The sequence below is a fragment of the Aquarana catesbeiana genome, linkage group LG08 (assembly GCF_042186555.1).
Source record: "Aquarana catesbeiana isolate 2022-GZ linkage group LG08, ASM4218655v1, whole genome shotgun sequence".
In the NCBI taxonomy this organism is placed as follows: Eukaryota; Metazoa; Chordata; class Amphibia; order Anura; family Ranidae; genus Aquarana; species Aquarana catesbeiana.
In genome coordinates, this window is record NC_133331.1 from 21,955,780 (window position 1) to 21,983,570 (window position 27,791).

At 46.8% G+C, this 27,791-nt stretch overlaps 1 protein-coding gene across 1 annotated transcript in view; it reads right to left on the reverse strand.

The window, feature by feature from the left end:
• The window catches only part of LOC141105632 (alpha-2-macroglobulin-like protein 1), a 351,206-nt gene that overhangs the window by 289,234 nt on the left and 34,181 nt on the right, over positions 1-27,791 (reverse strand). The window lies entirely within an intron of this gene.

Consider the following 27,791-nt stretch of genomic DNA (forward strand, 5'->3'; position numbering starts at 1 on the left):
CTGAAAAGGCAGCAGTTCAAGTGCTAGCAATTTAGTCAAGCTAGCATTCAACCGCTGGGCATGTGGATGGCTGGGAGCAAACTTCTTTCGGTGGTGCAGCAGCTGGGGCAGGGAAATTTGCCTGGTACAATCTGACGTCGGTGTACCGATAGGCCATGACACACCTAATTCTACACCTTCATTCCTCTCAGTGCAGGTCTCAGAGAGGACTGAAGGTATAGTGGGGTTGGAGATCCCAGCTGATGAGGAGCAAGGAGAGGTCCTCTTTGTTCTTTGGTGTGAGTCTTTAAGGTACGCTTGTCAATGAACTGCATGGCAGGTCTGGTCAAGCATGTGTTGCCCAAGCGGGTCATGTTTTGGCCACGCGAGATACGCTTGAGACATATGTTGCAAATAGCAGCGGTGCGATCTGATGCACTCATCTCAAAAAAGGCCCACACCAAATAACTTTTGGATTAATGCGCAGAGACAGCAGTGCACTGCACATGCGGGCTCTGTGGTTTGATGCAGTCGGTGTGCTGCCCTTAATCTGGCCCCTGGAGGGCATCCTGCCTCATTGGTGATGTGCCTCCTCCTCCTCTTCTCTCCTATCAGGCACCCACGTGGAGTCAGTGACCTCATCATCCCCTTCCTCCTCATCACTGGAGCCAACCTGGCAGTATGCTGCAGCTGGGGGAACATGACTGCCAGATTGCTGTCCTTCTTGGGCACCCCCTCTCTCTGGGCTCATGTTACTGTCTTCCTCTAGCTGGGTACTAGGGATGAGCCGAACACCCCCCTGTTCGGTTCGCACCAGAACATGCGAACAGGAAAAAAGTTCGCTCGAACACGCGAACACCGTTAAAGTCTATGGGACACGAACATGAATAATCAAAAGTGCTAATTTTAAAGGCTTATATGCAAGTTATTGTCATAAAAAGTGTTTGGGGACCCAGGTCCTGCCCCAGGGGACATGGATCAATGCAAAAAAAAGTTTTAAAAACGGCCGTTTTTTCAGGAGCAGTGATTTTAATAATGCTTAAAGTCAAACAATAAAAGTGTAATATCCCTTTAAATTTCGTACCTGGGGGGTGTCTATAGTATGCCTGTAAAGGGGCGCATGTTTCCTGTGCTTAGTCACCCAGTGACCACGCCCCCTAAAACGTCACAGTCCCAGCATGCCCAGGGACTGTGACATCAAAAGGGGGCGGGGTCTCCGCCTATATAAGTCACAACGCAGCCCTCGGAGAGCAGTCCAGCCGGAGAGAGCGTCGTGTCAACATCTGGAGAAGAGAAGAGAAGAGAAGAAGCCCAGAAGCCCAGAAGCCCAGAAGTCCGGACCTCTGCTGGCAAGAGAGCTACCTGAAGACAGCAGAGGAGCCGGCCGAAGAACTGGAACACCGGGAGAAGAACCAACCGGACGCCGGGAGAAGATGAAGCGGAGGGACCCCCGAAGCCGGAAGAAGACCCCCGAAGCCGGAGGAAGATCCCCCCCCCGGAGCTGTTTAATAAAATATTTTAAAAACCTGTGTAGTGTGTTTTATTACTTACACTTTTTCCCTCGGTGAATGGGTAGGGGTACCATGTACCCCATACTCATTCACATAGGGTGGGGGGCCAGGATCTGGGGGCCCCCTTATTAAAGGGGGCTCCCAGATTCCGATAAGCCCCCCGCCCGCAGACCCCGACAACCAACGGCCAGGGTTGTCGGGAAGAGGCCCTTGTCCTCATCAACATGGGGACAAGGTGCTTTGGGGTGGGGGGGGCCCCGCGGGCGCCCCCCTCCCCCAAAGCACCCACCCCCCATGTTGAGGGCATGCGGCCTGGTACGGTTCAGGAGGGGGGGGGCGCTCGCTCGTCCCCACCCCCTTTCCTGACCGGCCAGGCTGCGTGCTCGGATCGGGGTCTGGTATGGATTTTAGGGGGGACCCCACACCGTTTTTTCGGCGTAGGGGCTTCCCTTTATAATCCATACCAGACCTAAGGGCCTGGTATGCCCCGCGCTCGCCGCAATAGGAAAATGTGTTTTTCCTATTGCAGTGAGCGCGAGATGCAATACCCTGCCCTCGTGTCGTATCTGGTCCGTCGGACCAGCATACACACGAGCGGGCTTTCCGTCGGACCAGCACACACACGAGCGGACTTTCCGCCCGAAACTGAGTCCGGCGGAAAGATTTAGAACTTTCTTCAAATCTAGGTCCGGCGGGCTTTTGGGAAAAAGTCCGCCGGAAAAGTCCGCCGGCGCCTACACACGGGCGGATTGTCCGGCACACTCTGGTCCGCCGGACCAAGTATGCCGGAAAGTCCGACCGTGTGTACGCGGCATTAGAAGTTCATTGATAAAAACGGCATGGGAATTCCCCCCAGGGAAACCCCGAACCAAAATTAAAAAAAAAAAAAATGACGTGGGGGGTCCCCCTAAATTCCATACCAGGCCCTTCAGGTCTGGTATGGATATTAAGGGGAACCCCGCGCCAAAAAAAAACAAAAAAAAAACGGCGTGGGGTTTCCCCAAAAATCCATACCAGACCCTTATCCGAGCACGCAACCTGGCAGGCCGCAGGAAAAGAGGGGGGGACGAGAGTGCGCCCCCCCCCCTCCTGAACCGTACCAGGCCACATGCCCTCAACATTGGGAGGGTGCTTTGGGGTAGCCCCCCAAAACACCTTGTCCCCATGTTGATGAGGACAAGGGCCTCATCCCCACAACCGTGGCCGGTGGTTGTGGGGGTCTGCGGGCGGGGGGCTTATCGGAATCTGGAAGCCCCCTTTAACAAGGGGACCCCCAGATCCCGGCCCCCCCCTGTGTGAAATGGTAAGGGGGTACTTACCCCTACCATTTCACTAAAAAACTGTCAAAATAGTTAAAAATGACAAGAGACAGTTTTTGACAATTCCTTTATTTAAATGCTTCTTCTATCTTCCTTCATCTTCTTCTTCTTCTGGTTCTTCTGACTCTTCTGGTTCTTCCTCCGGCGTTCTCGTCCAGCATCTTCTCCGCGGCGTCTTCTATCTTCTTCTCCTCGGGCCGCTCCGCACCCATGGCATGAGGGGAGGCTCCCGCTCTTCTCTTCATCTTCTTCTTCATCCTCTTCTCTTCTTCATCTTCTTCATCTTCTTCATCTTCATCTTCTCTTCTTTTCTTCTCCGGGCCGCTCCGCATCCATGCATGAAGGGAGGCTCCCGCTGTGTGACGGCGTCTCCTCGTCTGACGGTTCTTAAATAACGGGGGGCGGGGCCACCCGGTGACCCCGCCCCCCTCTGACGCACGGTGACTTGACAGGACTTCCCTGTGACGTCACGGGGAATGCCACAGGGAAGTCCCGTCATGTCCCGTGCGTCAGAGGGGGGCGGGGTCACCGGGTGGCCCCGCCCCCCGTTATTTAAGAACCGTCAGACGAGGAGACGCCGTCACACAGCGGGAGCCTCCCTCCATGCATGGATGCGGAGCGGCCCGCAGAAGAAAAGAAGAGAAGATGAAGATGAAGAAGATGAAGAAGAGAAGAGGATGAAGAAAAGATGAAGAGAAGAGCGGGAGCCTCCCCTCATGCCATGGGTGCGGAGCGGCCCGAGGAGAAGAAGATAGAAGACGCCGCGGAGAAGATGCTGGACGAGAACGCCGGAGGAAGAACCAGAAGAGCCAGAAGAACCAGAAGAAGAAGAAGATGAAGGAAGATAGAAGAAGCATTTAAATAAAGGAATTGTCAAAAACTGTCTCTTGTCATTTTTAACTATTTTGACAGTTTTTTAGTGAAATGGTAGGGGTAAGTACCTCCTTACCATTTCACACAGGGGGGGGGGGCCGGGATCTGGGGGTCCCCTTGTTAAAGGGGGCTTCCAGATTCCGATAAGCCCCCCGCCCGCAGACCCCCACAACCACCGGCCAGGGTTGTGGGGATGAGGCCCTTGTCCTCATCAACATGGGGACAAGGTGTTTTGGGGGGCTACCCCAAAGCACCCTCCCAATGTTGAGGGCATGTGGCCTGGTACGGTTCAGGAGGGGGGGGGGGCCGCACTCTCGTCCCCCCCTCTTTTCCTGTGGCCTGCCAGGTTGCGTGCTCGGATAAGGGTCTGGTATGGATCTTTGGGGGAACCCCATGCCGTTTTTTTTTTTTTTGGCGCGGGGTTCCCCTTAAAATCCATACCAGACCTGAAGGGTCTGGTATGGAATTTAGGGGGAACCCCACGTCATTTTTTTTTTTTTTATTTTGGCCGGGGTTCCCCTTAATATCCATACCAGACCTGAAGGGCCTGGTATGGAATTCAGGGGGACCCCCCCACGTCATTTTTTTTTTTTTTAATTTTGGTTCGGGGTTTCCCTGGGGGGAATTCCCATGCCGTTTTTATCAATGAACTTCTATGTGTATTGTCGGCAATGCAATAGCCGCGGGTAGTTTTAAATGTGTTTTTTCCTTCCAAATGTCATTTTGCTGTCAGACTGTTCTAAACACGGGAAACATGCGCCCCTTTACAGGCATACTATAGACACCCCCCAGGTACGAAATTTAAAGGGATATTACACTTTTATTGTTTGACTTTAAGCATTATTAAAATCACTGCTCCTGAAAAAACGGCCGTTTTTAAAACTTTTTTTTGCATTGATCCATGTCCCCTGGGGCAGGACCCGGGTCCCCAAACACTTTTTATGACAATAACTTGCATATAAGCCTTTAAAATTAGCACTTTTGATTTCTCCCATAGACTTTTAAAGGGTGTTCCGCAGCATTCGAATTTGCCGCAAACACCCCAAATTGTTCGGTGTTCGGCGAACTTGCGAACAGCTAATGTTCGAGTCGAACATGAGTTCTACTCGAACTCGAAGCTCATCCCTACTGGGTACCATCATCAGGGCCTTCAAAACGCTGGGCATCCTCCTGGAGCATGTACCCAACACTGTGGTCAAACAGTTTGGAAGGACATGGTGGGGCTAGGGAAGGAGTGACTGATGCCATTGAGCCGAGGGAAGAGGCCGCGTTGGCAGCTGCTTTGCCAGACAAAGTACCCTAAGCCTGGGTGAGAGAGGATGAGGAGCATGAGGACGGCTTGGTCATCCACTCTACCAAGTCTTCCACATGTTGCGGCTCAACACGGCCAGCTGCCGAAAAAAAGGACAAGCGTGTCCCACGGCCACATGCTGATGAGGATGCACCGTGTCCATGACCAGCACTGTTGCCTCTAGACACAGAGCCTGCTTGCCCTCTTTTATTGGCTTGTGACTGTCTGCCTCTCCTTGTTGGCCTTCCAGACATACTAATAGCCTGCAGTGAGATGTAGCTGCACAAAACTGGTATGTGTAGCAATAACTCTCGGTGGAGCTGCTGGTTTAAAGCGGGCTGTTACCATCACCTTCCTTACCTCAATTTCACCAGAACCGGGTCTAGGGTCCCGTTGAGTTTAATACCGGACAATGTAGGCACCGGACACTTGAGTAACTTTTCCAATGCTTTAATAAACGTAATTGAAAGAAGTAGCAGGAAAGAGGTAGAAGAAGAGTTGCAGGGAAGTTCAAATACCTTTTCTTAGTGTAGTATTAGTAATTGGAATCTTGTAGATGAATGTACTCTCTTTTAGGAGCTGAATCTTTGCCCACCTGGATAGGTTTCTCTCACTAACCTAGCAGCCAGTACGCAGCACGAACAAAAGTCTCTGCCACAGACTTGAATGGAATAGAAACGATCCTCTGCCACAGGATGTAATGGTTTACGATGAATAGCAAACACAGCACTAGAACCTTTAAGCAGACCTAGCAGTACTATGCGATAGGATTACTTTAGGATACGTCCTCCAACTGAGTCACCAGGCCCCTCTCTAGACCAGCACTCTGCATGATCCTTCCATGACGGGTCCTCCTCTGGGATCTTCTCAGTTGTCCAGCTTCTTCCCTCTAGGACCGACAGCCCAGGACCATTCCCTTGCCGCTGTGGTAGGCCCCAGACAGGCTTCTGGGCCCACCCACAGGCTGCAGCAACGTGGGCCTCCCGGTCAGAGGACCACGAGGTAGTACTCCTAACACATACCTGTCGGCCAGGAGGGCCAGCAGGTGGAACGAAAACGAACCTAAAACATGGCGTCTGTCCCATAAATACCCTCTCCCAGAATGCAACTCGGAGGACCACCTCCACCGAGTTATCTCCGGGACAGAGGAGCACTTATACACTTTAATGTGTTGCCTTTCCAACACCAACCCATGGTGACAACGACACCTACAGGCACAGTGTGAAACTACGTGCAACTCAGCCAAGCTGGAACAGAGGTAAATCTGACTATGTATAAACAGATAACCCACTAAATTTACCTATAAGCAGTAGATTGAAAATCTACCAGCGCTACATACTCCCCCCACTACAATAGACATTGTCCTCAACGTCTGTCAAAATCACTCCCAAGCCTGGGAGTAGGTATTTGAACTTAAAAAAACTTGGATGAAGGGGAAGAAAAGACAGTATAGAAATATTACAGTTTTAACATTTATAGAACAACATATTCACATTTAGATCTGTTACAAGTCCCACTATCTATCTAGCTGAAAAGTCTAACAGCTTGATTGGAGATCCAATTGTTCCTGAAAAAAAAAAGTTAGACACACACTAAATATGTACAGTATCCTCGCTAAACAGTTTAGGAGAAAAGCCTCATTCCAAAGGAAGAATGACACTCTCTTCCCGTATACTTTTTCCTTTTAATGGAAACGAACTAAAGTAACTTGAAAAGTCCATCCCTATCTTTGAGTGAAACACATACTTTCAATAAAGAAAATGCAGCTAGCAAAGAGTCTTTAGATTTGAAAACGCTGGGATGAATATCACTTCTTGACCACGGACATCTCTATATACTGACACTCTCTAACTATATACCCCAAAGTTCTTATCCATAATCACCAATAAAACTGGGGATCTGGCAATGTCAGTTTCTTTCCCAGTTTATCCACAGTAGTGTTAAAGTACACAATGTCATCTTTTCCGGGTCTGCAAATGACCACTTTGTCAGCATAGATGTGCCGACCATAGTTCCAGTGTAGGAAACATCCACTGAAGCGTTCATCCATGGCAACAGAATATCCAGTTTTCCGGAAAGGTTTTGGCACAGACAAATAATCCCAAACAGCTTCACTGTACCACAGTTCCCGGTTGGCCTCAATTTCCTGCATAATTTCCTGAGTAACATAGGGAAATTCCAGACCATATTCTGTGGCAACACGTTTGGTAAAAAAAGCCGAGGCGGCCTGAGCCTGTCGTCATGCCATAATGACACAAGTACTCGTTGACGGCCCTCTGCTGCATGTATAGCCACTGCAGCATTCCCAAAGTTGAGTTCCACCTGGTGGGCATGTCACAAATCAGGCGGTTTACGGGCAGATGAAATTCCCACTGAATTTCAGCCAACCGAGCACCGGCTGTGTATGACCACCTGAAATGGCTACAGACTCTTCTGGCCTGCTTTAGTACATCTTGCAACCCTGGGTACGTACTTAGGAAACGCTGCACCACCAAATTGAGGACATGTGCAAGTCATGGCACATGTGTCAACTTTCCCTGTCTAAGGGCGGACAGGAGGTTTGAGCCATTATCGGACACCACCATTCCTGGCTCCAGCTGGCGTGGTGTGAACTACCTCTGGGCCTGTCCTTGCAGAGCTGCAAGAATCTCTGCTCAGGTGTGGTTCCTGTCCCCTAAACACACCAGCTGAATCACTGCATGGCACCTTTTAGCCTGACTCTGGGGAAAAGCCCTTTGAACGCTTAGGGGTACCTGATGTTCATAGGACAATTCTGCAGAGGAGGGCATGGAGGTGGCAGAGGAGGAGGAGGATGGGGTAGAGCTCACAGGTCTGGCATCATCACCACCAGCTGTATGGAGACGTGGGGGCACAACAAGCTGCAGCACTGAGCCCTGTCCTGCATCCTTTCGAGTTGCAAGCAACGTTACCCAGTGTGCTGTGAACGAAATATATCGTCCCTGCCCATGCTTGCTGAACCACGTGTCAGCAGTAAGATAGATTTTACGGCTGACTGCCTTGCCCAACGATGCTAGAACATTCCCTTCCACGTAATGGTAGAGAGATGAAACGACCTTACATGAAAAGTAGTATGGACTGGGAACCTGCCATTGTGGTACAGCACATTGTGTGAATTCAAGGAAGGGGGCAGAATCCACCAGGCTGAAAGGCAGAAGTTGGAGAGCCAACAGCTTTGAAAAGCTTGCATTCAGGCGCTATGCATGTGGGTGGCAGGGACTGTATTTTTTTTTTCTGCTGCAGAAGATGGGGCAGAGAAATTTGCCGGCTACAGTCTACAGCTGGTGGTGTGCTGCTGGTAGATGAGCTGGACACCCTGTGCTATACCATCATCCCTGTCAGTGGAGGCTGCTGAAAGGTAATGACTCGGTATCGCAGGGGCAGACTGAACTGGGTAAAGAGGAGGAGAATGGACAGATTTGTGCCCCTTTTGTGTGGCTTTTATGTGCTCTTGCCAATGGGCTGAGTGGTTGGACGTTAAATGCCTTGTTAGGCATGTGGTACCCAAATGGTTGGTGTTTTTTGACACGTTTGATGTGCCTGAGACACAGTTTGCAGATAGCAACAGTGCGATCTGCTGCAGATGTGCTGAAAAAGGCCTAGACAGCTGAGCTGTGGGGAGTGGGCCGGGAGATAACAGCTACAGAATGTGATGGAATAGGGTGGCTGCTCTCTACTCTTTCTTGATGTCGACCTCCTTGGGGTTGTGCCGCCTCACCTTCAGTTTCCTCCTCTGCTCATCTCCATCTCCTCCATTTTCATCATTACCATTGGAGACAACTTGGCAATACGCTGCGGCTTGGGGAACATGAATGCCAATTTGTCTACCAGTGTTCCTCCCTCTCTCTAGGCTCATGTTCCTGTCATCCTCAACCTCAGAAGCAGCATCTGAATCCAGTAATGGCTGGGCATCATCAAGGAGCAAGTGGCTGACGCTGTGGTCAAATAACTCAGCTGACTCCTCAATGGCTGATGTTAGGGCTATGGCAGGAATAGATGTGGACAAGGAGGCAGGTTTATCCACTCTGGCAACTGCAGGGGACTGCACACTTGTCTCTGCTTGCATAACAGAGGATGAGGAGGATGAGGAAGGTTTAGTAAGCCAGTCCACAACTCCTCTGCATGCAGTGGCTGGATAGCACGGGCAAACTCACTAAACAGAGGAAATGATGCCCTGCCTGAGGACTGACCACCACGTTCACCTTTGCCTGTGGACACATTTGTTGCTGGCCCCCTTACAGTGCCAAGGGAATGTCTGCCTCTCCTTGTTGTCCTCCCAGACATTATTGGAAGGGAGCGGTGCTTATAAACAAATGTAAAGGAGAAGTTGGAATCTGTACGTAGATGCACTTTAATCAATGTAAAGAGGTGTTACGTGCCCTTTAATTTGAGTACTCACACTACAAAGACACACTACACGGATACAATATAATATACTGCAATATAATGCGCCAAATGTACAGTGACGCACAGAGCTATATGGCTTTAAACTGGCAGTAACACGCACAGAACCATATGTCGTTAAACTGACAGTAACGCACGCAAAACGATATGGCGTTAAACTTGCAGTAACGCACGCAAAACGATATGGCATTAAACTGGCAGTAACGCACGCAAAATGATATGGCGTTAAACTGGCAGTAACACAATCAAACAGACAGTGTTCAACCGTCACTAAACTGACAGTATCTGAACTGTCCCTACTCTAGCTATACACTAATGTCAAGATTACTGCACTCGCTACTACTCTCACTACACTACACTACACTGAAACTATCTGAGCTGTCCCTACTCTACACTAATGTATGTATAAATTGCATGGTCTCACTGCACTACAGTGAAACTATCTAAGCTGTCCCTACTCTAGCTGCACACTATGCAAAGCTGAATAATGATCTTCCTCACTACACTCACACTATCCCTAGACTGACACTAAACTAATATTCTAGACTGACAATTGAAGCAAAATAGCACAGTATAGCACACTAACTAACTAATAGCACTGAATAGGGATGGGCTGAACGACCCCCGGTTAATCAGTCCCGAAGAGGAAGAGGCAATAATGCCTCATATGTGCCACCAGTACCCCCTGCCAGTGCCACATGCCATTGCCACCTGATAGTGCCCACAGTGCCCACCAGTGCCACCTATCAATGCCCATGAGTGCCACCTATCAATGCCCACAAGTGCCACCTATCAATGCCCACCAGTGGTGCCAATTAGTGCCACCTAGCAGTGCTGCCTATCAGTGTAACCGATCAGTGCCCATCACTGCCACCCATCAGTGCACATCACTGCCACCTATCAGTGCCCATCAGTGCAGCCTCATCAGCATACATCAATGAAGGAGAAAAATTACCTTTTTTAAACTTTTATAACAAAATATAAAAAAAAATGTTTTTTTTTAAATTTGGTCTTTTTACATTTTTTTTAACAAAAAATAAAAACCGCAAAGGTGATCAAATACCACCAAAAGAAAGCTCTATTTGTGGGAAAAAAATGATAAAAATTTAATTTGGGTACAGTGTTGTTTGTCCTCGCAATTGTCATTCAATGTGCGTCAGTGCTGAAAGCTGAAAATTGGTCTGGATAGGAGGGGGGTTTAAGTGCCCAGTAAGCAAGTGGTTAAAGTGAAAAAATAAAAGTGAAATATTCCTTTATATATCGTACCTGGGGGTGTCTATAGTATGCCTGTAAAGTGTTGCGTGTTTCCTGTGCTTAGAACAGTCCCTGCACAAAATTACAATTTTAAAGGAATAAAAGTCATTTAAAACTGCTTGCGGCTTCAATGTAATGTCGAGTCCTCGCAATATGGATGAAAATCAGTGAGACAAACGGCATGGGTACCCCCCAGTCCATTACCAGGCCCTTTGGATCTTGTATGGATATTAAGGGGAACCCTGCACCCAAATTAAAAAAAGAAAAGGCGTTGGGCCCCCAGGCCCTATATACTCTGAACAGCAGTATACAGGCGGTGCAAACAAGACAGGGACTGTAGGTTTGTTCTTATGTAGAATCTGTTTGTAATTTGGAACAGGTACATTTTGTAAGTGTAGCTCCAGCCAAAAAATCTATTTTAAAGCTTTTTGGAAAACATAGGGAAGGGTTATCACCCCTGTAACATTTGTTTTTCTGTCTGTGCCCCTGTTCAGAAGATTTCACCTCACTTTCTGTCCCAATGACAATTGGATTTTGAAAATTTGGTGTTTTTAAGGGAAACAAGGATTGGTGATAAATCAGTGGAGGAGACAACTTTTTCCCATATTCTCTTACAGGAGAAAATTTCCCTTCCTAGGGGTAGATTTCATCTCACTTCCTGTTGTCTCCCTCTGTTTGTAAGTAGGAGTCGTTTGTAAGTCGGATGGTTGAAAGTAGGGGCCTGCCCTATATACTCAGCAGAAAACTGGGCCTTAGGTGTTGGTGTTGCCACAACACTGTAAGCCCTCACAGTTACTCTTGCTGGGCGCTGGAACGGACCCTGCTGTGAAATATTATATCAAGAATTGTAATTACATGCCCCTGTTGAACAGGGTCAGAAAAATTGGGCCTTTGGTGGTGGTGGTGACACAACACTGTAATGCCCCGTACACACGGTCGGATTTTCCGATGGAAAATGTCCGATCGGAGCGTGTTGTCGGAAATTCCGACCGTGTGTGGGCTCCATCGGACATTTTCCATCGGATTTTCCGACACACAAAGTTTGAGAGCAGGCTATAAAATTTTTCGACAACAAAATCCGATCGCGCCAATTCCTACCATGTGTGGCCATTTCCAGAGCACAAAGTGCCACGCATGCTCAGAAGAAATTCCAAGACGAAACAGCTCGGTCTGGTAAAATTAGCGTTCGGAATGGATACAGCATTTTCGTCACGCTGCAATGTCAAAAATAGTTTAATGCAGCGCACTCTCTTCTTCTTTATAATGTGAGAAGAATGAAGTAGTTTTGCTGCTCATATTCACACAGACTTCTCACAAACTTATTTCTTTATTATTTATTGGGATTCCCTTAATACATTTACATTTGTCACATCTGACCAAATATTTTTTGGGTTGTTTTTAAATATTTTTTCTTTTTTTCAAGGCTGTTTTTGTATTTGTTTGGTGGTTTGTCTTTTTTCCAAGGCTGTTTTTTTTTTTTTGTGGTTTGTATTTTTAAAAAGTCAGATGTTTTTATGTATTTTTTTTTTTTTGTGTTTTACTCCATAATATTTTTGTGTGTGTTTTGTGTGTCAAGTTACCACAACACCATTATTATCTTGTATTATTGAATCTCAAGGAAATAATTTCACATTGTATATTTGAAATGTACCTGCCTCCTCACAAACAAACTGTCCTTTTAAAAGGAAAACACACATAGGCGAGTATAATTGTAAAAAAATTTCCTTTATTAATGGCTCAGAACCAAACAAAGAGGGAGGCAACTCTGGAGAAACAGCTGAAATTGGTGAAGCCTTTGGCCCCCAGGGCACACATCAATTATTTTACTGCAAAATTGGTGGCCTGAGGAGTCCATATCTAAGGGAGTGCAGTCTGGTCCAGAAGTCCCAGAGATCCTGAAAGCAGCAGATGACATCTGTGTCCCCAGGCTGTGGTCATACAAGAGACTGCATCTTTGGCCAGACCAGACTGAACCCAGGGCCATCACTCTCTGGTCTTCCTTCCACGCTTCCTTCCACGCTGTGGCTGTGGTGGTGGAGTTGTGGCAGCAGGAGGAGGAGGAGGAGGGGCCAACTCACTCAGGTGGGTATTGGGTGTTAGTTCCCCACTCACCCCCTTACTTAGGACTTTATAAAGCAGGTCCTCACATAGCTTGCGTTGACCCTCCTGCATGCCCTTCAGTTTGGTGGTAGCCATGCAGGCAAAGGCCTCTTCAGGAGTGGGTAAGGCTCTGAGGGATGCAGAAACCTCCTGAATGAGCCTGAGCGCAGAATCCTGCATGTGAGTCGCCTTCCTCGCTCTTTCGTATGGAAGGCGGAGGGGAAGAACCTGCGATTCGGTCAGGCTGCGACTGGTCCCAGGCTTCTCCTGGCTGACACTAACCCCCGCCTCCTCCTGGCTGCCACATTCCACAGCCTCCTCCTGTGTGGCACATTCCAGAGCCTCCTCCTGGCTGAGGTCTTCCTGTGTATGAAAAAGGGACATAGTTTTAGTTTTTTATTCATCAATCACACACAATTTTCAGCTCATGACTGTTGCAAATTGAATGTTAGCAAATATAACAGACTATCCTTCTGAGCCCACCATTTTTCAGTCTTGTCCAAAATATTTTTGCCCACTACTGTCTATTGATATGTAAAACAATTTTTTTCAATCAGCAATTAGTGATCAATAATAACATCTAGTAAATATCATTTATTTATTGACCAGAAATCTGTAGAAGAATGCTATACTTGACTCCATCTGGGCTCCTCCACTTCTTCCTGGCTGGAAGTCCCAGGTTGGACATCGGAAGCCTCAGCTGAGGTGGAAGGAAGAGTGGAAGGAAGGGTTGAGAGGGATTCCCTGACTTCAGTGTGGTCTGACAAAAATCGCAGTCTCTCATAGTACCACAGCCTGGGGACATAAATGTCATCTGCTGCAGCTCCGGATCTCTGGGAATCCGTGACCTTCTTGCGCTCCCTAAGATAAGTGCTCCTCAGGCCACCAATTTTGGCTTTTAAATAGGGGATGGTTGCCGTGGGGACCACCGGCTTCACCAACTCCAGCAGTTTCTCCAGCGCTGTCTGCCTCTTTTGTTTATTGTTGTAATGGGGGTGTCTCACCTGCCACAGACAGGGCAGCTCCCTGTATTTGTCTTAGAACAGGGGGAGGAAATTGTGGTCATTGAAGCCATCCATTTTATTATCTGCAAGACACAACACAAGACAAACCCTAATGTGAGCCTAAAGTCTACTAAACTTGTGCAAATACAGTCCTCAATCTAGAAGCAGTATAGGCCCAATGTTAAATCTTACCTTCGCAATCACGATCGGCGCCTCAGTTACTCCTTCCTCCGCTCACAGATCGTACGTACTACGCATGCGTGTTACGCTTTATAGACACTGCGCATGCGTGAAACTCCGCCTGCCCCTGACGTTCTTTCTAGTCTCTTCCCCGCCCCTTCTTGTTCGGCGCAGTGGGGGAAGAGCACATGGTGGAGACACAGCAGATGCGTGCTAATTACAACAACGAGGAGGAGGAGGAGGAGGAGGAAAGCCCGGAGCCTGAAACGTCTGAATCCAGGAGATATAAGGCCTCAAATTTGTCCTTTGGGGAGATGTTGGAGATGGTCGACATCCTGAAGAAGGCCGACTATGACGGGAAGTATAGACCTTACCCCAACCCCAATGTCAGAAAGGCCAAGATAATGGCGAAAGTAGCCAGGAGTCTGCACCAGAATTTCGGGGTACGTCAATCGAAAGATCAGCTCAGGAAGCGGTGGTCGGACCTAAAATTAAGAGAACACGAGCAGTACAGAAAGATCCGGAGAGTGCTGCAAAAAAGTAAGTAGTTGTGCTGTGTTCCGATTCTTTCTGTTTATTACGTTCATGCTACTCCATGTGCTTTTCTTAATAACTGTTATCTAGTTCAAAATGGCAACTTTCATGTTCATGGGCACATTATTTGTTCGTATCAAACATAGTTCGTTTGGCCATATGCAATTGCCATCATTTTTTGGGGCCTACTTGTGTGCAAAGAATTGGGTGGTGTAGATGTGTTTGTTACTAGAATGAAATGCAAACTAGATTCTGTGTAAGGAGAGGACACTCAGCAGCTGTTTACACATCTGGACGCTGGAGCACTAATGTGGGACACAAGAACACCCTTTTTATTAGGGGGCCCACACAGGTGCTCCAGTGTATACTATAGGGGTGTCTCCATCTGTGAAGCTTGTACAAGACAGGTAAAGTATTGAAGCTTGACAAAGGACAATAAAAATGCTACATCTTGGAACTCTGCCACAATAGACAATTGTACCCCACTTCCAAGCAATGCTTCATATTTATAGTTCTGCCATCAAATATCTGTGTGCTAAGTATACTTATTTTTTTTTACATAGGGGATAAAAGACTCGGAGGACACCCCTCACCTGAGGAGACCACAGACCCCCCCACCTCTGGAAGAAGGGGAAATCCCCCAAAGACAAGAAGAGCAGGAAGAGGAAGACGTGGTGGAAATTGTCACCACAACAGGTGAGTGTCTGCGACAACAGGCTCAGGTAAGAGATGGATGCCGGCATATTTATAATACCTGTTTTTTTTTGGCTTCTCTCTTTTTAGGTAATCATGATGTTGTGGATCCTGATCCTTTCACCTCTGAAAGTGCCTAGATCCTGATTGGGGAGATCATGGGGTGTAATGTTGCATTGGAAAACATCAAGAAAAACATCAATGATGTTCTTCAAAAAAATAAGAACATCATTGATGTTTTAGGGCGAGTTTAAAAGCCCTCCAAATCCCTTTGTTTTTTGGTGTGCTACACTTTTTGAAAATTTTTTAAAAAATATTAGAAAAGCCAAATTTTGAAGATTCACACAGTGTGTCAACATGTGCTTTCTGCCATCACGGGAGATCAATGGACGCATTTTGGGGGTGCAACCCCTTCCTCAATAATAAAGTAGCTGTGAGGAAGGGGTTGCTCCCCCAAAATACGTCCCTTGATCCCCCGTGATGGCAGCTAGCACATGTTGACATTTTTAAATTTGTGTGCATCTTCAAAATTTGGCTTTTCCTGGGGTGACTTCACCCCATCTGAACGCAATATCAAACTCAGTTTGTAAATACTCATGTCTGATATTGCCTTCAAGTTCTACCAAATGTGAACTTTGTAAGTTCTAAATTTGTGTCTTTGTGGTTGGTTTTAAACATGCCTGTTTTATCTTAAATGGACATTTCTAATTTTTCTAATGTGACCCCAAAAATTGTTATACAACAAACATGTTGGTTTGTTTTAAAAACCTTTTCTAAATGCACATGTGATTGTGCTGGTATTAAAAAGATTGTTAATCAAGATTGTGTGGATTATTGTCTCAACGCTAGTAAACTTTTGTTGTGCTGTAATGTGTGTTTTCTGTGACAATGGGTGTTATTTCCTAAGGGCAAATCCACTTTGCACTACAAGTGCCGTTTCAGTGCAGTTTCAAGTGCACTTGTAGTGCAAAGTGTCTTTGCCTTTAGGAAATAACACCCAACAGTGCTTTGTAAGGTTACACAATCACGCCAATTTCAGGACTCACCACATTTCTGTCAGGGTCAGCTAAAACAAACACAAGCAGGAAATGTCACCAAAGATTTGAGTATTTTTTTTTTTATTTGAAAAAGGTTTTAGACATTGTCTGGCATATTGATAGCCCCCTACCCGCAAAGAATTCAAGGTATCTTAGCCGCCATGTGTATGGGTGTAAGAAATAAGCGGAACCATCTGGCCATGATTCCAAACGTGTTCTACACCACTCTTCTGGCTCTGGCCAGCTGGTAATTAAAAACCCTCTGGTCCGGGGTGAGGGTCCTCATCAGGAATGGCCGCATAAGATGGTCCCCCAGCGCAAATGCTTCATCCGCAACGAAGACAAATGGGAGACCTTCCACATTGTCTTTTGGAGGTGGCAAGTCCAAGCTGCCATTCTGGAGACACCTGTAGAACTCCGTCTGGGCGATGACTCCACCATCGGACATCCGGCCATTCTTCCCCACGTCCACATACAGGAACTCATAAGTAGCCAACACCACCGCCAACATCACAATACTATTGAACCCCTTATAATTATAATAGTACGACCCCAAGTTGGGTGGTGGGACAATGTGGACGTGTTTCCCATCAATTGCCCCTCCGCAGTTAGGAAAGTCCCACCGCTGGGCAAAGTGGGAGGCCACAGTCTGCCATTCCTGTGGCGTGGAAGGAAACTGTGGAGTCAAAACAAAAAAACAACATTAGTCATTTCGCACATAAACAGGGAAAGCAGATTAGACACAAACATTCTTGGCCAACATTAAGATAACATTTATTTGAGGGAGTTTTTAAAGACCAAAGTATAAGGTACACCTATCAGATTACCCCCCCCCCCATGGGCCATTTCTAATATTATAGGGGGGGAGCTCTTGGACAGGTAACCCTCTCCACTTCATTGAGAGATGAATGCCTAAATAATGGGTATTACTTTGGCCAGCCCCTCCTTAGTTACACTATTGACAGCCCACTGGACAGGTAAGAAGTGTCATAATACAAAGATATAAATACACATTGTACACATTTGAGCACATTTGGAAATTCTGCTATTACCTATCAAGATAATAATAGTATGCAAAAACTTTAAACAGTACCATTTGAAAGTATACAGGCAGGCCCTTGCACTACATGCTTTGGGGAATTCATCCATAAATCTGACCACAAAAGAGATGGGTATAGTGTGTATGGGCTTGGCAAAGTCAGCAGATAGATGACTGAGGATAGATAGAGAATTGTTATCAGCTGACTTAGCAGTTGGGGGGAGGGAGGGTTTCAAATGATTTGGGGACCCCCAAAAAAAGCCTCTGGCATTCTGCCTGAATTTAAAGCACAAATCACATTTTTACACATTTTAGGGGTTGTTTGGGGTAAAGCACTACTATGGAGCTGACAAAATACATTGTTAAGTGACTACATGAGGTGAATATAGGGCCAGGAGACCAATCTGGGGAGGTAAGTGAAGGCAAATATGTGTGAAGGACAACAAAAATAATTAGATAAAAATCCAGCATGCATGAGGACAAAGGGGACATTCACAGCATATTACAAGCATGGTAATTAGGGAATGAGGAAAGAAATACAATATGTTATCAAACATTAAATACAATAAAATTTGATATTAAAGGATAAATCTTACCTTAATATACTCCTTCTGCAGGACCTGGATGATGGCAGAACAGGTCTCTGGGATAATGAGCCTGGGGGGAGATGCCTGTTGAGAACTTCAAGTCCTGCAGGCTTCTCCCCGTCGCCAAGTACCGCAGGGTGGCGACGAGCCTCTGCTCCGGAGTGGTGGCTTGCCTCATGCAGGTATCCTGCCTGCTGATATAGGGGGTCAGCAAAGCCAACAAACGGTGAAATATGGGGTCCGTCATCCTGAGAAAGTTCCTGAAATCATCAGGATTATTCTCACGGATCTCACGGAGCAAAGGCATATGACAGAACTGGTCACGCTGAAGCAACCAATTATTGGTCCATGAACTCTTCCCCACCCTGTTCGTGGACTGGACTTGTGTCAAGGTAAGGACCCAAAGACCAAGCCCCCGCACAGCACGAACTCTACGAGGAGTACGTATACGCAACATGGCTAGAAAACGGTCGGCTGCTCAGAACGAAGTAACAGAACGCACTGAAGAACAGCAAGGCCTGTGAAGAGCAACCTGAAAAACAGTAACGAACGAACAAGAACACAATGACTGAGTCACGCGTAGCTTGCTTGCACGCACTGAAGAGCAGATACAAACCCACAAGCACAAACTGAACCGCAGAAAACGATCTGAAAACCATGAGTCTGAAAAAGCACAAATCGTTTCTCACCAAACTTTTACTAACACGAGATTAGCAAAAGGAGCCCAAAGGGTGCCGCGCTTGGTTCTGAACTGGCCTTTTCTAGTCTTATTATACGTGGTGTACGTCACTGCGTTCTTTGCGAGCGGAAATTCCGACAACTTTGTGCGACCGCGTGTACGCAATACAAGTTTGAGCCAACATACGTTGGAAAAAATCCATGGATTTTGTTGTCGGAATGTCCGAACAAAGTCCGATCGTGTGTACAGGGCATTAGACTGGGATGCCATTAAAGTTCATGTGTGTGTAAACAGAATAAACAAACATGCAGTGCAAATCTATAGAAAATCCAGAATCACACGAACAATTCTCAAATTCTAAAAATGATGGACTTCTTACAATTTTTTCATATTTTAACACCACCTTTAAATTGTAAGAAGTCCATCATTTTTAGAATTTGAGAATTGTTCGTGTGATTGTGGATTTTCTATAGATCTTCTATAGCTTTGCGCTGCATGCTAGGATTGAGCGGCAGCACTCTTAACCACTTCATCCCTGGAAAGATTTTACCCCCTTCCTGACCAGCGCACTTTTTGTGATTTGGCACTGCGTCGCTTTAACTGACAATTGCGCAGTCGTGCGACGTTACACCAAAACAAAATTGTGTACGGGGCATTAGTCTGTTTGACCCACAACACAATATTGAGGGGTCCAATGGATCTGGTGAGTCTAACCATATTTTTTGCACATTTATTTGAACTTTCACTGGCTATATGGTGATTTATGAATTTTCACTTGTTTTTTTTTTTTTTTTTTACACACAACACTTGCAAAATAAATTTTGCAATTGGAATTGTATATATGTCGTTTTGCACATTTATTTGAACTGGCTACATGATTGTTTATGAATCTCATTTTTTTGTTGGTTTTTTTTTGGCACATTTAGTTCAAGCCTAGCACTTGGTAAAGCAATTTCATAATTGGAGTTGTATATATGTATTTTTGCACATTTATAATTTTCACTGGCTACATGTTTGTTTATGAAATGTCACAAATGTATTGTGTTTTCTTCACATTTAGTCTATATTAGCACTTTACTATTATCTGATCAGACCGATCTGTGTCTGATCAGCTACATGGGAGATCAGAGGAGAGATTTGGGGTCTAATAGACCCCAAATCTCTCCATAAAGAGGACCTGTCACCAGTGTTAATTTTGTCGACTAAAACATTTTAGTCGACTAAATGAATTACTATTTTAGTCGACTAAAATACGACTAAAACTTAAATGGCATTTTGGTCAAAAGACTAAAATGGGACTAAAACTAAAATGGCATTTTAGTCAAAAGACTTATGCCCTGTACATACGGTCGGATTTTCCAACGAGAAAAATGCGATCGGATTGTGTTGTCGGAAAATCCGATCATGTGTGGGCTTCATCGGACTTTTTCCTCCAGAATTTCCGACACACAAAGTTTGAGAGCAGGATATAAAACTTTCCGACAACAAAATCCGATCGATTAAATTCCGATCGTGTGTACACAAATCCGACGCGCAAAGTGCCACGCATTCTCAGAATAAATTAAGAGACGAAAGCCATTGGCTACTGCCCCGTTTTAGTCCAGACGTACGTGTTTTACATCACTGCGTTCAGAACGATCGTATTTTCCGACAACTTTGTGCAACCGTGTGTATGCAAGACAAGTTTGAGCCAACATCCGTCGGAAAAAATCCATGGATTTTGTTGTCGGAATGTCCGATAAATGTCCAATCGTGTGTACAGGGCATAGGACTAAAACTAAATTAAAATTTGACTTCAAAATTAACACTGGTCTGTAGTGCATGTTCATATCTCAATACCTTAAAGGGGTTGTAAAGGTATTTTTTTTTTTTTTTTAAATAACAAACATGTTATACTTACCTTCACTGTGCAGCTCGTTCTGCACATAGTGGCCCCGAACCTGCTCTTCTGGGGTCCCTCGGCGGCTGTTTCGGCTCCTCCCCGCAAGAACTAACCACCTTAATGCGAGCTCCCTCGCATGGTGGTTAGTTCTTGCAGGCGCGCTCCCGTGATACAGCCGGCGGCTATAGCCGCTCACTGTATCACTCGGCCCGCCCCCCGGCGCGCCGCGTCATTGGATGTGATTGACAGCAGCACGAACCAATGGCTGCGCTGCTTTCAATCCATCCACTGTAGCCAATCAGCAGCCAGGCTGAGCGGCGGAATGGATGTCGGGAGCGAGCAGCTGACTTTCGAGGGGTCAGGTAAGTAAAACGGGGGGGCTGGGGGCGGCGGTATTGTCAGAAGTTTTTTCACCTTAATGCATAGAATGCATTAAGGTGAAAAAATGTTTACCTTTACAACCCCTTTAAATAATAACATATCAGATTTTTCACTCCAGCACTAGATAATGAGTTTGGAAATTGTAGAGAAATGTTAGCTAATGCATTACAATTTAATTACACCCATTAGATTTTAGACAATTAAAATGAGTTTTAGTCGACTAAAATATACTGGAGGTTTAGTCGACTAAATACGACTAAAACTAAAACAATTGCAGAAGACTAAAATAGGACTAAAACTAAAATGCCATTTTAGTCCTAAGACTAATGGGGCATACACGCAGTCAGACTTTTCGACCGGACTGGTCTAATGGACGCCGACGGACCAAATCCGGAGGACAATCCGATCGTGTGTGGGCTTCACCAGACCTTCAGCGGACTATTCCAGTTGCAAATCTGACGGACTTTAGATTTGGAACATGCTTCAAATCTTTACGTCGTAACTCTGCCGGACCCAGAAATCCGCTTGTCTATATGCTAGCCGACAGACAAAAACCGACGCTAGGGCAGCTATTAGCTACTGGCTATCAACTTCCTTATTTTAGTCCGGTGTACGTCATCACGTACAAATCTGTCGGACTTTGGTGTGATCGTGTGTAGGAAAGTCCGTTTGTTAGAAAGTCCGTCGGAGAGGGGGCGTGACCAAGATGGCTACCTGAGAGGACGCAGGAACCAGAGCTCTGCTGGATACGATCTAAAATATCCTGCTCCTGACTACTTTACTGCCATTAAACTTCCCTAGTCCTAGTCCGGATGCCATACAGGACGAGATACAAGGGAAAAAGGCTTCGTTTTCCTCAGGCGGAGGAAGCTACATCGCCGAAAGTGCCTATACACGTGGTGGGAGGAGTTCGCAATATGGCGTCGCAAACGGCTGTGGGGGAGCCTACGGCAGAGAGCCAGCTAGGACTCCAGAAGGTGATGGCGGCGATCGCCTCTTGCCAGGCGGCACTGACCAACAAGATTGAGGCGGTGCAGCTGGATGTCGGCCTGATACGACAGGACATTGATAAGCTCCGCTCGAGGGTATCAGAGACAGAACAAAGAATCAGCCAGACCGAAGATGCTGTGGGAGAGCACACAGTCTCCATCCGCACCCTCCAAACAAAGGTCCGTGCCCTGGAATATAGGGTCGACGATGCAGAGAATAGGAATAGGAAGAACAACCTCCGGATCGTTGGTATGCCGGAGGGTGTGGAGGGAAAAAACCCGACGGTGTTCGTGGAGGAGCTCCTGCGCGCCATATTACCAGACGCTCACTTCTCCCCCTATTTTACGGTAGAGAGAGCTCACCGGATCCCTCCGGTTCCTGGCCCGCCTGGTTCAAACCCCCGCACACTGATCTTTCATCTGCTGAACTTCAGGGATCGAGACGAGGTCCTTCGGGCGGCTAGAAGAGCGGGTGAGGTGAAGTATCAGAATGGCAAGCTGTTGTTCTTCCCGGACTATTCTCTCGAGACACAGAAGCTAAGAAGATCCTTTGACCAGGTTAAGATGGGGCTTCGAGCAAGAAATATAAAGTACAGTATCCTTTTTCCAGCTAAATTGAGGGTACAGGATGGAGAAGCGGTGAAATTCTTCACATCACCTCGTGAAGCAGCTGCCTGGTTGGAGTCCCTGCCTCCCGTCCGTTGAAGGGGGTAAGGAGTGAAGGAGCCATCTGCCTCAGCGAAACCTACTTGGTCAGTTTCTGTTTTTTGTTATTTTATTTGACCTTCTTTTACACTGAACTGTAATAGCTGATGGCCATTATGTGCACTACATGTGTCTTCCTGCTGCTGCTGACACTCCTACTGACTGGCTGCTATGAGATGACGGCATACACTGGTTCTACTCCCTCATTGCACTTGCATTGTTCACAGATGGGAAAATATGGAAGTCTTTACTGACGCTGAAGGATGAGGTGGGCGGAAAGCCTGGACTGGTACGCACTGCATTAATCTCAAAGTTCCCTGCAGGACTGACAGTGGATACCCGGACTTAAGTAGTGTTGGGAAATGGTGCTATCATACGGGTAACGTGAGGCAAAAACTAGGAGGCTGAATGCTCGGGTGTCAGTAATGGCGTCCTGAGATAGATATACCCATCTCCCTACCGAATTTGTACTGCCACAGAGGGAAGTAAGGCTGGCTTACTTAGGCCGGATGGTACTAGCTGAGTCCCCCCGTACAGCCTCATGGAAAGGAACGATGAGCAGGATATGCACGGTAAAGATGGTTAATAGACCAGATAGTTTGAGACTGGCCCTTGTTTCGACTCAGGTCGCATCTATGCTAGATTTTTTTCCTTGTTTTTTCTTTTTGTTTTCTTTGCAACTAAGAACTGTACCCCTGGGGTAACCAGGAGATCACTATCAGCACAGTTAACCAGCATCTCTAAGGTGACTTTTAAACGTTCTCTGCCTTAAATTCACGCCCTCTGAACAGTTCTACTAGTTGGGGTTCAGGGGAAAATATGCATCACCGTTTTTGGGGTATGCGGGGAGGGGGGCATGTTTGTCTGCTGTTGCAGATAAGGGGGTTTTTACTGTTAATTTTTCTTTTGAAGTCGCTTTATTATTGCCGCAAACATGAATATACCTGTATGCATTTTCTTTGTTGCATTTTTGTTTATGCTAGATTGCAATACACGCTATGGCGTTGTGCCCGACCAGCGGATTTCTGGCTCGGGTCTCCGCCGGATGGACCTGGTTGGTGGGGGGAGGAGACATGCGGATCCTGGCAATATGTATATCACATGAGTCACAACGTCTAGCATTACAATTATCTCTTGGAATGCGAGAGGATTGAACTCGGCTGTAAAAAGGGCCTTGGTCTTTAATTTTCTGAAAAAAAATCTCCCGCACATTTGCATTTTTCAGGAGACGCACCTGATTGGCTCCAGGATTCTTGGTCTCCGTAGAGCATGGGTCGGAGCCCAGTATCACTCTACTTACTCCAATTACGCCAGGGGGGGTTAGTGTTTTGGTCCGCAGGTCTCTTCCCTTCCAGCTAATTGATGTACGTACAGATCCTGGGGGCAGATATGTGATTTTACATGCACAGGTATATGATAAGAAGATGGTACTAGTGGGTTTATATCTCCCCCCCCCCCCCGGCCAATGCTCAACTACTATATGACATTATGCAGATTGTATTAGGATATGGTACAGGAGAGGTTTTTGTATTGGGGGATTTTAATTTGGTGCCCTCCCGGGACATGGACAGACTGCACCCCGTGGCCAGCTCCTCGTCTGAACTGCGGACCTGGGCGGATACATTTGCTCTGACGGATGCTTGGCGCCACTTTCATCCGTCAGATAGGGAATACACTTGTCACTCCACGTCATATCGCTCCCTTTCCCGTATAGACTTGGCCTTTGTGTCTGCTGATGCATTGCGCTGGACGAGGGAGGTCAGACATTTAGTAAGGGGAATCTCTGATCATGCTCCATTACAACTAAATTTATCACTGGCTGAATCCAAGGGTCTGCGGTTGTGGCGTCTGTCCGGGTTCTGGGCGACTGATGAGAGATTGCAGGAGGATATTACGGAGGCGGTCTGTAGTTTTTGGCACGCTAATGAGGGTTCATCAAATGATATAGTCCTATGGGACACCTTTAAGGCCCGGATAAGAGGGGATTACATTTCTCGCATTGCATCGCTGCAGAGAGAGGCTTCTAGAACCTTGGATAGGTTGGAGGCTGAGGTGGCCGAGCTGGAGAAGGCGTATATTGCCTCTCCTAGTGCGGAAAACCATGACTCATGGCGGGGTGCATTGAGGAACCTACAATTACATAATACTGAACAAACTAAAAAGTCCATGTTATACTCCAAGCAAAAGGTTTTTGAGTTTGGCAATAAAAACGGAAAGCTTTTGGCTTGGCTGGCTAGGGGGATGAGGGGCTCCACACATATTGCAAGCATACGAGACGCCCAAGGGGTGTTGGTATCATCTCCTGGGGATATCAGCTCAAGTTTTTGCAGTTTTTTCCAAAATCTGTACACGTCACGGGCATGTACTACACCTGAGGAATTGGAAGATTATTTAGATAAAATTCCATTCCCGGCACTGTCTGCGGCTCATAGGGAGTGTCTGGAGAAGGATATTTCCTTGGAGGAGGTTCAGGCAGCCATGGGAAGCTTGCAGTGAGGGAAAACTCCGGGGGTGGACGGTCTCCCTACTGAGTTCTATACCCAGCATATGGAGCTCCTGGCACCTAGGCTAAAAAAACTGTTATCTGGGCTGGGGGAGGGGGGACAGTTGCCTGGGTCTATGGAGGAGGCTGTTATAGTCCTCATCCCTAAGTCGGGCAAGGACCCACAGGAATGTGCGTCCTATAGACCCATATCTCTTATTAATGTGGATGCCAAGGTTTTGGCGAAAATCTTGGCCACCCGTCTATCTACAGTAATATCCACATTGATACACAGTGACCAAACCGGTTTTATGCCTGGTAAGGGCACTGATATAAATATCAGGCGCCTTTTTATCAATTTGTCCCGCACACATGACAATGCGGGCAGTAGGGTGATCGCCTCTTTGGACGCTGAAAAGGCGTTTGACTCTGTGGAGTGGGAATACCTTTGGGGGGTGCTGAAACACTTTGGTTTTGGCCCCGTATTCATACGCTGGATTCTGATGCTATATCGGGCTCCGAAGGCCAGGGTACGTGTTAACAACAGAGTCTCGGAGCTTTTCCCACTCCACAGAGGAACTCGTCAGGGATGCCCGCTGTCCCCGAGCCTTTTTGCTCTGGCAATAGAGCCATTGGCAATAATTATTAGAGAGTCTCGAGCAGTTCATGGGTTACGGATTGGCTGCCTAGAAGAGAAAATATCTCTCTATGCGGACAATGCCCTCCTTTATCTGCAGGATGCCAGCCCCTCCTTGGACGCCGCCCTGGAACTCTTTGACAATTTTGGTACCTTCTCAGGTATTAGAATTAATTGGTCCAAATCAATCCTTTTCCCGCTGGATAGCCATTCCCCTGCTGGAACAGGGCCTTCATCTTTAGAATGGGTTACTGAATTTAAATACCTTGGGATTAGGGTTGTTAGAGATACAGCTCAATATTATAACCAAAATGTACTCCCACTGCTGCGCCTTATCAGAGAAAAATGCCAATTGTGGTCTGCCCTTGCCCTAAACCTAATAGGTCGCATTAATATTCTTAAGATGATAATCCTCCCCAAGGTTACATACTTTTTTAGGAATAGCCCCACATGGATACCGGCGTCATTCTTCCGTGAGGTGGAACGGTGTATAATTTCCTTTATTTGGCATGGTTCAGTTCCCAGTCTAGCAAAATCTACGTTGTACTTGCCAGCTCATTTGGGGGGGCTGGCTCTCCCGGATCTGCGGGTATATTATTGGGCGGCAATGCTGGTTACGGTCTATTGGTGGTTCGAGGGTAAGCGTTCTAATGAGGCGGTGTGCCTGGAGGCAGCGTGCCTGGGCTCCCTGAAGGCCTTACAAAATCTAGCATACAGGGGAATAGGGGCTCATGGGGATCTACCCGCTCCAACAGTGGCAACGGCGCGAGTGTGGGGTGTGGATTTTTCAGAGGGAGCGTTGGTCGCCAGTGCAGCCGTTATGGGGTAACCCTAACTTGCCCCATTTTAGAACCATTCCTGACCCACAGATATGGGCAAGATATGGCATCAAGACCTTAAGGGATATTATGCCAGCGGGTGTGTTGCTCTCCTTTGCCCAACTTCATAGATCATATGAACTACCGGGTTGGATGTATTTTCGTTATATCCAGCTTGGTCATGCAGCTAGGGCTCAATTCCCAAACCCTCCGGTTTTGCAATTTGATCCTGTGGAAGATCTTTTGTCTTGCAGCGATCTGAAGAAGCCTCTCTCTGCACTATATGGAACACTACTGAATACTGACTCCCCCAAAATGGATAGGCTGTGGAGGCTGTGGAAGAGGGACATTCCCACATTGGAGAGGGAGGATTGGGATGAATGTCTGGAGGCAGGTCCCAGGTTGGTGGTTGCAGCAGGGGACAAATTGACACAAATAAAATTTCTCCACAGAGTCTATTTTACCCCAGTGCGCTTGTCCAAAATGTACTCTGACAGAGACCCTCACTGTCCTAGGTGTAGGATGCATTTGGGTACATTTATGCACATGGTCTGGGAGTGTCCAGCTCTTACAAAATTCTGGTCAGAGATTTATGAACAACTTAATGTTAGACTGGAGCTGGAGGTCCCAAGAACACCGGAGCTGGCCCTGCTGGGCATTCATGAGGATGAGCAGAGGCCACATCATAGTAAACTCCTGATCTCCTATCTTTTGTTTTATGCCAAGAAAGAGATTCTTTGTAGATGGTCCTCCTCATCCCCCCCCAATATATCGACGTGGGAAGAAAAGGTCAATGCGGCCCTACCCCTATACAAATTGACCTATATTAACAGGAGCTGCCCTTGGAAGTTTGAGAAAGTGTGGGCATCTTGGATAAATTAGTAACCACAGTTGGGGGCACTGAAGTTTCCTCCCTCCCGGCCGGGTGGATAGAGGGTATTACTGATCAGGTGTATAGGTGTGGTTGGCTTGGTCCCCCCCCCTGTTTTTCCCCCGACCTGTCCCCCCCCCCCCCCCTGTTTTTTCCTTTTTTTTTTTTTCTCCCCCCTCCTCCTCCCTCCCCCACGGGTCAAACTTAATCTTTTTCTTTCGATTTTTATTTTCTTACATATCCATTACCACATGAAAATTGGTTGAAGATACCATGAACTGACGTGCAAAACACATATTATTTTGTAATGTAACGATAAGTATAAGTATTATGACTGGTGGCCAAGTAATATAAGATGCAACTCAGTTGATGTATTGTACTGTGATTATATACGCCTGTACTTGTGTATTCAATTTGTATGAAATTTTTTTTTTTTTTTCAATAAAGCACTCCTGATTGTTAAAAAAAAAAAAGAAAGTCCGTCGGAAGTCCGTCAAAAGAAGTCCGTCGAAAGTCCGCTGGAA